This window comes from Parasteatoda tepidariorum, chromosome 9 (genome assembly GCF_982258835.1).
Source record: "Parasteatoda tepidariorum strain Cologne lab strain chromosome 9, Ptep-v5.0, whole genome shotgun sequence".
Lineage (NCBI taxonomy): Eukaryota > Metazoa > Arthropoda > Arachnida > Araneae > Theridiidae > Parasteatoda > Parasteatoda tepidariorum.
In genome coordinates this window covers 1415335-1426432 of record NC_141763.1, presented here as the reverse complement: position 1 = coordinate 1426432, position 11098 = coordinate 1415335, and positions in this window count along the sequence as shown.

The window sequence follows — 11098 nt, the reverse complement described above, 5'->3', positions numbered from 1 at the left end:
ACGAATATATAGTTTAAAGAACTTCCTTCCGGTTAATTAACAAAATCTATTTTGGCCCATTATGTGCCCCCTAATTAATGTATAAAAATATACTTTGGTACGATTGTTTGGTATATAAAACTCTAATTTCTGGCTGAGTTTGAAAATTATAAGTTAATATTAAAGGGAGTTACGGAGTGAGTCGAGTGCGTAGCTCCGGAGTCAAAATTTATCCGTTTTGAAGCTAATATTCCCTCTTTCCAAAAAAGAATAGTTATTTTTATATATAGAACACTTTTTTCATGCAAAATGCCGAAAAAAAGGTTTCAAAAAAATAAAATAAAATAAATAGAAAAAAAAATTAATCCGTGACCAGCACCGAACCCCTGACCACCGGGTCAACAAACTTCTTCACCGGCGGCGCTAACAACTACGCCAAGGCTCACACGTTGCTTCCACGAATATATAGCTTAAAGAACTTCCTTCCGGTTAATTAACAAAATCTATTTTGGCCCATCATGTGCCCACTAATTAATGTATAAAAATATTCTTTGGTACGATTTTTTGGTATATAAAACTCTAATTTCTGGCAGAGTTTGAAAATTATAAGTTAATATTAAAGGGAGTTACGGAGTAAGTCGTGTGCATAGCTAAGGAGTCGAAAATTTATCCATTTTGAAGCTAATATTCCCTTTTTCCCAAAAAGAATAGTTATTTTTATATAGAGAACACTTTATTCATGCTAAAATGTCGAAAAAAAGGTTTCAAAAGAAAAAAATAAATAAAATAAATAAATAAATTAATTAATCCGAGACCAGCACCGAACCCCTGACCATCGGGTCAACAAACTTCTCTACCGGTGACGCTAACAACTACGCCACGGCTCACACGTTGCTTCCACGAATATATAGTTTAAAGAACTTCCTTCCGGTTAATTAACAAAATCTATTTTGGCCCATTATGTGCCCCCTAATTAATGTATAAAAATATTCTTTGGTACGATTGTTTGGTATATAAAACTCTAATTTCTGGCAGAGTTTGAAAATTATAAGTTAATATTAAAAGGAGTAACGGAGTGAGTCGAGTGCGTAGCTCCGGAGTCGAAATTTATCCGTTTTGAAGCTAATACTCCCTCTTTCCCAAAAAGAATAGTTATTTTTATATAGAGAACACGTTATTCATGCTAAAATGTCGAAAAAAAGGTTTCAAAAAATAAAATAAAATAAATAGAAAAAAAAATTTCATCCGTGACCAGCATAGAATCCCTGTCCACCGGGTGAACAAACTTCTCTACCGGCGACGCTAACAACTACGCCACGGCTCACACGTTGCTTCCACGAATATATAGCTTAAAGAACTTCTTTCCGGTTAATTAACAAAATCCATTTTGGCCCATTCTGTGCCCCCTAATTAATGCATAAAAAATATCCTTTTTTACGATTGTTTGGTATATAAAACTCTAATTTCTGACAGAGTTTGAAAATTATAGGGTAATATTAAAGGGAGTTACGGAGTGAGTCGTGTGCGTAGCTCCAGAGTCGAAATTTATCCGTTTTGAAGCTAATATTCCCTCTTTCCTAAAAAGAATAGTTATTTTTATATATAGAACACTTTATTCATGCTAAAATGTCGAAAAAAAGGTTTCAAAAAATAAAACAAAATAAATAAATAAATAAAAAAATAATCCGTGACCAGCACCGAACCCCTGACCATCGGGTCAACAAACTTCTTCACCGGCGGCGCTAACTACCACACCAAGGCTCACACGTTGCTTCCACGAATATATAGCTTAAAGAACTTCCTTCCGGTTAATTAACAAAATCTATTTTGGCCCATCATGACCCCACTAATTAATGTATAAAAATATTCTTTGGTACGATTGTTTGGTATATAAAACTCTAACTTCTGGCAGAATTTGAAAATTATAAGTTAATATTAAAGGGAGTTAAGGAGTGAGTCGTGCGCGTAGCTCCGGAGTCGAAATTTATCCGTTTTGAAGCTAATATTCGCTCTTTCCCAAAAAGAACAGTTATTTTTATATATAGATCACTTTATTCATGCTAAAATGTTGAAAACAAGGTTTCAAAAAAATAAAATAAAATAAATAGAAAAAAAAATAAAAGTTAATCCGTGACCACCTACGAACCCCTGACCACCGGGTCAACAAACTTCTCTACCGGCGACGCTAACAACTACGCCATGGCTCACACGTTGCTTCCACGAATATATAGTTTAAAGAACGTACTTCCGGTTAATTAACAAAATCTATTTTGGCCCATTATGTGCCCCCTAATTAATGTATAAAAATATCCTTTGGTACGATTGTTTGGTATATAAAACTCTAATTTCTGACAGAGTTTGAAAATTATAGGGTAATATTAAAGGGAGTTACGGAGTGAGTCGTGTGCGTAGCTCCAGAGTCGAAATTTATCCGTTTTGAAGCTAATATTCCCTCTTTCCCAAAAAGAATAGTTATTCTTATATATAGAACACTTTATTCATGCTGAAATGTCGAAAAATAAGTTTCAAAAAAATAAAATAAAGAAATAGAAAAAAAAATAATAATTAATCCGTGACCAGCACCGAACCCCTGACCACCGGGTCAACAAACTTCTTCACCGGCGGCACTAACAACTACGCCACGGCTCACACGTTGCTTCCACGAATATATAGCTTAAAGAACTTCCTTCCGGTTAATTAACAAAATCTATTTTGGCCCATCATGTGCCCACTAATTAATGTATAAAAATATTCTGTGGTACGATTGTTTGGTATATAAAACTCTAATTTCTGGCAGAGTTTGAAAATTACAAGTTAATATTAAAGGGAGTTACGGAGTGAGTCGAGTGCGTAGCACCGGAGTCGAAATTTATCCGTTTTGAAGCTAATATTCCCTCTTTCCCAAAAAGAATAGTTATTTTTATATATAGAACACTTTTTTCATGCAAAATGCCGAAAAAAAGGTTTCAAAAAAATAAAATAAATTAAATAGAAAAAAAAAATTAATCCGTGACCAGCACCGAACCCCTGACCACCGGGTCAACAAACTTCATCTCCGGCGGCGCTAACAACTACGCCAAGGCTCACACGTTGCTTCCACGAATATATAGCTTAAAGAACTTCCTTCCGGTTAATTAACAAAATCTATTTTGGCCCATTATGTGCCCCCTAATTAATGTATAAAAAAATTCTTTGGTACGATTTTTTGGTATATAAAACTCTAATTTCTGGCAGAGTTTGAAAATTATAAGTTAATATTAAAGGGAGTTACGGAGTGAGTCGTGTGCATAGCTAAGGAGTCGAAATTTATCCGTTTTGAAGCTAATATTCCCTCTTTCCCAAAAAGAACAGTTATTTTTATATATAGAACACTTTATTCATGCTAAAATGTTGAAAACAAGGTTTCAAAAAAATAAAATAAAATAAATTGAAAAAAAAATAGAAGTTAACCCGTGACCAGCTACGAACCCCTGACCACCGGGTCAACAAACTTCTCTACCGGCGACGCTAACAACTACGCCATGGCTCACACGTTGCTTCCACGAATATATAGTTTAAAGAACTTCCTTCCGGTTAATTAACAAAATCTATTTTGGCCCATTATGTGCCCCCTAATTAATGTATAAAAATATACTTTGGTACGATTGTTTGGTATATAAAACTCTAATTTCTGGCTGAGTTTGAAAATTATAAGTTAATATTAAAGGGAGTTACGGAGTGAGTCGAATGCGTAGCTCCGGAGTCGAAATTTATCCGTTTTGAAGCTAATATTCCCTCTTTCCAAAAAAGAATAGTTATTTTTATATATAGAACACTTTTTTCATGCAAAATGCCGAAAAAAAGGTTTCAAAAAAATAAAATAAAATAAATAGAAAAAAAAAATTAATCCGTGACCAGCACCGAACCCCTGACCACCGGGTCAACAAACTTCTTCACCGGCGGCGCTAACAACTACGCCAAGGCTCACACGTTGCTTCCACGAATATATAGCTTAAAGAACTTCCTTCCGGTTAATTAACAAAATCTATTTTGGCCCATCATGTGCCCACTAATTAATGTATAAAAATATTCTTTGGTACGATTTTTTGGTATATAAAACTCTAATTTCTGGCAGAGTTTGAAAATTATAAGTTAATATTAAAGGGAGTTACGGAGTAAGTCGTGTGCATAGCTAAGGAGTCGAAAATTTATCCATTTTGAAGCTAATATTCCCTTTTTCCCAAAAAGAATAGTTATTTTTATATAGAGAACACTTTATTCATGCTAAAATGTCGAAAAAAAGGTTTCAAAAGAAAAAAATAAATAAAATAAATAAATTAATTAATTAATCCGAGACCAGCACCGAACCCCTGACCATCGGGTCAACAAACTTCTCTACCGGTGACGCTAACAACTACGCCACGGCTCACACGTTGCTTCCACGAATATATAGTTTAAAGAACTTCCTTCCGGTTAATTAACAAAATCTATTTTGGCCCATTATGTGCCCCCTAATTAATGTATAAAAATATTCTTTGGTACGATTGTTTGGTATATAAAACTCTAATTTCTGGCAGAGTTTGAAAATTATAAGTTAATATTAAAAGGAGTAACGGAGTGAGTCGAGTGCGTAGCTCCGGAGTCGAAATTTATCCGTTTTGAAGCTAATACTCCCTCTTTCCCAAAAAGAATAGTTATTTTTATATAGAGAACACGTTATTCATGCTAAAATGTCGAAAAAAAGGTTTCAAAAAATAAAATAAAATAAATAGAAAAAAAAATTTCATCCGTGACCAGCATAGAATCCCTGTCCACCGGGTGAACAAACTTCTCTACCGGCGACGCTAACAACTACGCCACGGCTCACACGTTGCTTCCACGAATATATAGCTTAAAGAACTTCTTTCCGGTTAATTAACAAAATCCATTTTGGCCCATTCTGTGCCCCCTAATTAATGCATAAAAAATATCCTTTTTTACGATTGTTTGGTATATAAAACTCTAATTTCTGGCAGAGTTAGAAAATTATAAGTTAATATTGAAAGGAGTTACGGAGTGAGTCGTGTGCGTAGCTCCGGAGTCGAAATTTATCCGTTTTTCAGCTAATATTCCCTCTTTCCCAAAGAAAAATAATTATTTTTATATATAGAACACTTTATTCATGCTGAAATGTCGAAAAATAAGTTTAAAAAAAATAAAGAAATTGAAAAAAATAATTAAAAAATAACCCGAGACCAGGACCGAACCCTTGACCACCGGGTCAACAAACTTCTTCACCGGCGACGCTAACAACTACGCCACGGCTCACACATTGCTTCCACGAATATATAGCTTAAAGAACTTCCTTCCGGTTAATTAATAAAATCTATTTTTGCCCATTATGTGCCTCCTAATTAATGTATAAAAATACCTTTGGTTCGATTGTTTGGTATATAAAACTCTAATTTCTGGCAGAGTTTGAAAATTATAAGTTAATATTAAAGGGAGTTACGGAGTGAGTCAAGTGCGTAGCTCCGGAGTCGAAATTTATCCGTTTTGAAGCTAATATTCCCTCTTTCCCCAAAAGAATAGTTATTTTCATATATAGAACACTTTTTTCATGCAAAATGCCGAAAAAAAGGTTTCAAAAAAATAAAATAAAATAATAAGAAAAAAAAATAAAATTTAATCCGTGACCAGCACCGAACCCCTGACCACCGGGTCAACAAACTTCTCTACCGGCGACGCTAACAAGTACGCCACGGCTCACACGTTGCTTCCACGAATATATAGCTTAAAGAACTTCCTTCCGGTTAATTAACAAAATCTATTTTGGCCCTTTATGTGCCCCCTAATTAATGTATAAAAATATCCTTTGGTACGATTGTTTGGTATATAAAACTCTAATTTCTGACAGAGTTTGAAAATTATAGGGTAATATTAAAGGGAGTTACGGAGTGAGTCGTGTGCGTAGCTCCAGAGTCGAAATTTATCCGTTTTGAAGCTAATATTCCCTCTTTCCCAAAAAGAATAGTTATTTTTATATATAGAACACTTTATTCATGTTGAAATGTCGAAAAAAAGGTTTCAAAAAAATGAAATAAAATAAATAGAAAAAAAAATTTCATCCGTGACCAGCATAGAATCCCTGTCCACCGGGTGAACAAACTTCTCTACCGGCGACGCTAACAACTACGCGACGGCTCACACGTTGCTTCCACGAATATACAGCTGAAAGAACTTCCTTCCGGTTAATTAATAAAATCTAATTTGGCCCATTATGTGCCCCCTAATTAATGTATAAAAATATCCTTTGGTACGATTGTTTGGTATATGAAACTCTAATTTCTGGCAGAGTTTGAAAATCATAAGTTAATATTAAAAGGAGTTACGGAGTGAGTCGTGTGCGTTGCTCCGGAGTGGAAATTTATCCGTTTTTCAGCTAATATTCCCTCTTTCCCAAAGAAAAATAATTATTTTTATATATAGAATACTTTATTCATGCTGAAATGTCGAAAAATAAGTTTCAAAAAAATAAAATAAAGAAATAGAAAAAAATAATTAAAAAATAACCCGAGACCAGGACCGAACCCTTGACCACCGGGTCAACAAACTTCTTCTCCGGCGACGCTAACAACTACGCCACGGCTCACGCGTTGCTTCCGCGAATATATAGCTTAAAGAACTTCCTTCCTGTTAATTAATAAAATCTATTTTGGCCCATTATGTGCCTTCTAATTAATGTATAAAAATATCTTTTGGTACGATTGTTTGGTATATAAAACTCTAATTTCTGGCAGAGTTTGAAAATTGTAAGTTAATATTAAAGGGAGTTACGGAGTGAGTGGTGTGCGTAGCTCCAGAGTCGAAATTTATCCGTTTTGAAGCTAATATTCCCTCTTTCCCAAAAAGAATAGTTATTTTTATATATAGAACACTTTATTCATGTTGAAATTTCGAAAAAAAGGTTTCAAAAAATAAAATAAAATAAATAGAAAAAGAAATAAAAATTAATCCGTGACCAGCACTGAACCTCTGACCACCGGGTCAACAACCTTCTCTACTGGCGACGCTAACAACTACGCCATGGCTCACACGTTGCTTCCACGAATATATAGTTTAAAGAACTTCCTTCCGGTTAATTAACAAAATCTATTTTGGCATATTATGTGCCCCCTAATTAATGTATAAAAATATACTTTGGTACGATTTTTTGTTATATAAAACTCTAATTTCTGGCAGAGTTTGACAATTATAAGTTAATATTAAAGGGAGTTACGGAGTGGGTCGTGTGCATAGCTCAGGAGTCGAAATTTATCCGTTTTGAAGCTAATATTCCCTCATTTCCAAAAAGAATAGTTATTTTTATATATAGAACACTTTATTCATGCTAAAATGTCGAAAAAAAGGTTTAAAAAAATATAAAATAAAATAAATAAATAAAAAAGAAAAAAAAATTAACCCGTGACCAGCACCGAACCCCTGACCATCGGGTCCACAAACTTCTCTACCGGTGACGCTAACAACTACGCCACGGCTCACACGTTGCTTCCACGAATATATAGCTTAAAGAACTTCCTTCCGGTTTATTAACAAAATCTATTTTGGCCCATTATGTGCCCCCTAATTAATGTATAAAAATATTCTTTGGTACTATTGTTTGGTATATAAAACTCTAATTTCTGGCAGAGTTTGAAAATTATAAGTTAATATTAAAAGGAGTTACGGAGTGAGTCGTGTGCGTAGCTCCGGAGTCGAAATTTATCCGTTTTTCCGCTAATATTCCCTTTTTCCCAAAGAAAAATAATTATTTCTATATATAGAATACTTTATTCATGCTGAAATGTCGAAAAATAAGTTTCAAAAAAATAAAATAAAGAAATAGAAAAAAATAATTAAAAAACAACCCGAGACCAGGACTGAACCCCTGACCACCGGGTCAACAAACTTCTTCACCGTCGGCGCTAACAACCACACCACGGCTCACACGTTGCTTCTACGAATATATAGTCTAAAGAACTTTCTTCCGGTTAATTAACAAAATCTATGATGGCTCATTATGTGCTCCCTAATTAGTCTATAAAGATTCCCTTTGGTAGGATTGCTTGGTATATAAAATTGTAATTTCTGGCAAAGTTTGAAAATTATAAGTTAATATTAAAGGAAGTTACGGAGCGAGTCGTGTGCGCAGTTCCGGAGACGAAATTTTTCCGTTTGTAGCTAATATTCTCTCTTTCCCAAAAAAGAATAGTTATTTTTATATATAGAACACTTTATTCATGCTGAAATGTCGAAAAATAAGTTTCAAAAAAATAAAATAATATAAATAGAAAAAAAATTTAAAATTAACCCGTGACCAGCAACGAACCCCTGACCATCGGGTCTACAAAATTCTTTAACCATGGAGCTAACAACCACACCACGACTCACACGTTGCTACCCCGAATATATAGTTTAAAAAGTGCTTATTTTTTGTTGAAAAATCTGGCTACGCGCCCGGACTCTTGTGAATAAAAATAAAAGTTTACCAGGCGTATTTCCATGTTAGTAGTACAAAAAATAGTGGATTTAGTTCCAAATAAAATTATGGATACGCGTTTGCGAATTCCAGAGTCATTTAATCTTGCGGATCCTAATTTCAATATCCCAGGAACAGTCGACATTATTGTTTTCATCAGAGTATTTTAATGACGTGATAAAACCAGCGAAAATAATAGCTGAAAGTGAAAAAAAAAACTATTATAAACTCAGTGTTAGTTTACATATAGTGTCTCCAGATTCTATTAACTTAATTCTAGTTATAGCGCTCTAATATGAGGGGCTGATGAATTAAATTCGAATTTGAAAAAATTTTGGAGGATCGATGAGATGGGAAATGAATTTGCTAAATGTAAGGAAAATTCTACATGCGAAGAACATTACGTGTTAACGCGTAAGAGAGATAAGACGAAAAAATATATAGCTTCCATACCATTTCGGAAGCATTGGTCAGTTTTTGTGAGATTCGAGGTACATAGCTCTTAAGAGACTTGAATCGCTGTGGATTCGTTTGTCTCGTGACCACAAAACTACCTAAAATTATATTTAGACTTTTTGAATGAATGTGAAGAATGAGGACATATGACTGAAGTATGCCAGAGTATTGAACCCAAAGTTTCGTATTATATGCCCCATTATGACATTTATAAGGCTCAAAAGAGCACAACAAAACTACGAATGGTATATAATGCATCGACCTTAACTACCTGATCGAAATTCTCTTAGCTCCATTCGATACATTAGTGGAGTTATTCAGGATGAGATCTTTTTTCGTCGCCAGTGAGATTTAGAAAGCACAGATGTGCGTTCACGGCAGACATTCGTCGTATGCACCGCCTTATTGACATTGAAGAGAATCACAGAAAATAAAAAAGAAATTTGTGGGAAGAGGAGATTGACAAACCCATTAAGGTGTAGCAGCTAAACACAGTCTCATACGGAACTGTTAGTGCCCCATATTTAGCAATGAGGACTATTAAACGAATTTCCATCCACGAGGGTAAAAATCTTGCATTGGCCGCATAAGTTTTGTGTAATGACCCATACATGGATGACATATTGACTGGAGCTCCAACATTCGAGACTTAGCAACACCAACTTATAGAGATTCTTAAGACTGCTCAGAAATATTGCACAACGGGTGTCTGACCACGGTTTGCCTGACAGCAAGGGAGCTCAAACCTATGATACGTCTACCACTAAGGATATTTTACATCAGCATTGTGGTCGTTGCAAACCGGGTGCGGTATTCGTATCCACCAGCCATGTCTGGGATTCGCACCCAGTTCACCCTCATTGGAAGGCGAATACTCTATCCCTTGAGCCCCCAAAGCTCATTGCAGGTTATTTTATACTTTATAGCCGTCGTTGAACAGCAGACCCAAATTTGATTTTACGGCTACCAATGTTCAACTCCTTAGCCTTGTAATTTAGAACTCAATCCAGAAGACAAGAAAACTCCTGAATACAGTGATGGGAGAAATTTGCTTTCGTGGAGAACTTTTTGATGGAACTACCCCGCATCTGCGTTAGATGGGGAGGAAAACCACGAAAACGTCCCATAGTTAGCCTGACTCCAACCCATGATCCATCTACCACTGAGGATAAATTACGTAACATTACAGGTTATTAGGGAGAACACAATTACCATATTAAAATCGGAAGGAGAAAAAACTACATAACTATAAAGAACCTTACTATATGCATATTTTCATAGTAGTTTATTGACGTCACGCTTTAGATGAAATAAGCTTTCGAAAAGATTAAACGTGGTTTGATTTACAGATAAATTCATGAAATTTAAAAAATTAACTGAATGTTTAACTTATGCATGCTTCTAATGTAGCGTACTTTTTTTGTTTATTGCATTTCGAAGTTTTTTTTATATACATATTTGGCAAAATGATTTTAATAGAAAATCAGCATTCTTTTTTTTTTCACCCGTGAGTATTTTGACAGTTAAATTAAAATGACAATAGAATTAATTCCCTAAATGACAAAATAATTTCAGTTTTTTCCCCCTTATGCAACACCTGGCAGATTGCCAAACTAAGTTTGGTTCATCCTTTGATTTTTCTCCTTAGTTTAACCTTCAGTTTAAAATTTAGTGATATTGAGTGAAATTTAAAACTGAGTTAAAATTGATATATTTTTGAAATTGCTACATAATAAATTTAATCTTTTGAGTGTATTTTGTAATTCTAAGCTCATAAATTTTAAATAGCATGTGTTGGAATTTTAAATCGGTCAATGAGTTTAACAAAATAGCGACTTTGTAAAGAGGAGTTTTTCAAATATATTTATAATTTCAAGATATAACTGTAACAAAATATGAATAATTCTGTTTTTTTCTTTTTAAAAACGCTGCCCATAAGAATTTCAAATACGCTTAACAAGTTAAGAAAGCTGCCATTTAAAATTCGTGGTTTTCTGTTCTGAATAACCTTCAATATTTGAAAAATTTAATTTGTGAATTAAAAGCTACAAAGTTTAAATAATTTCATTCTTAGATGATGTTTTAGACTTTGTTAATCAAGTAAATAAATTAGATAGTGTGGGGGAAAAAATGGCCTTTTCAATGAATTTTTTTCTTCCTATAATCCTAGAATAATCCTTTCCTATA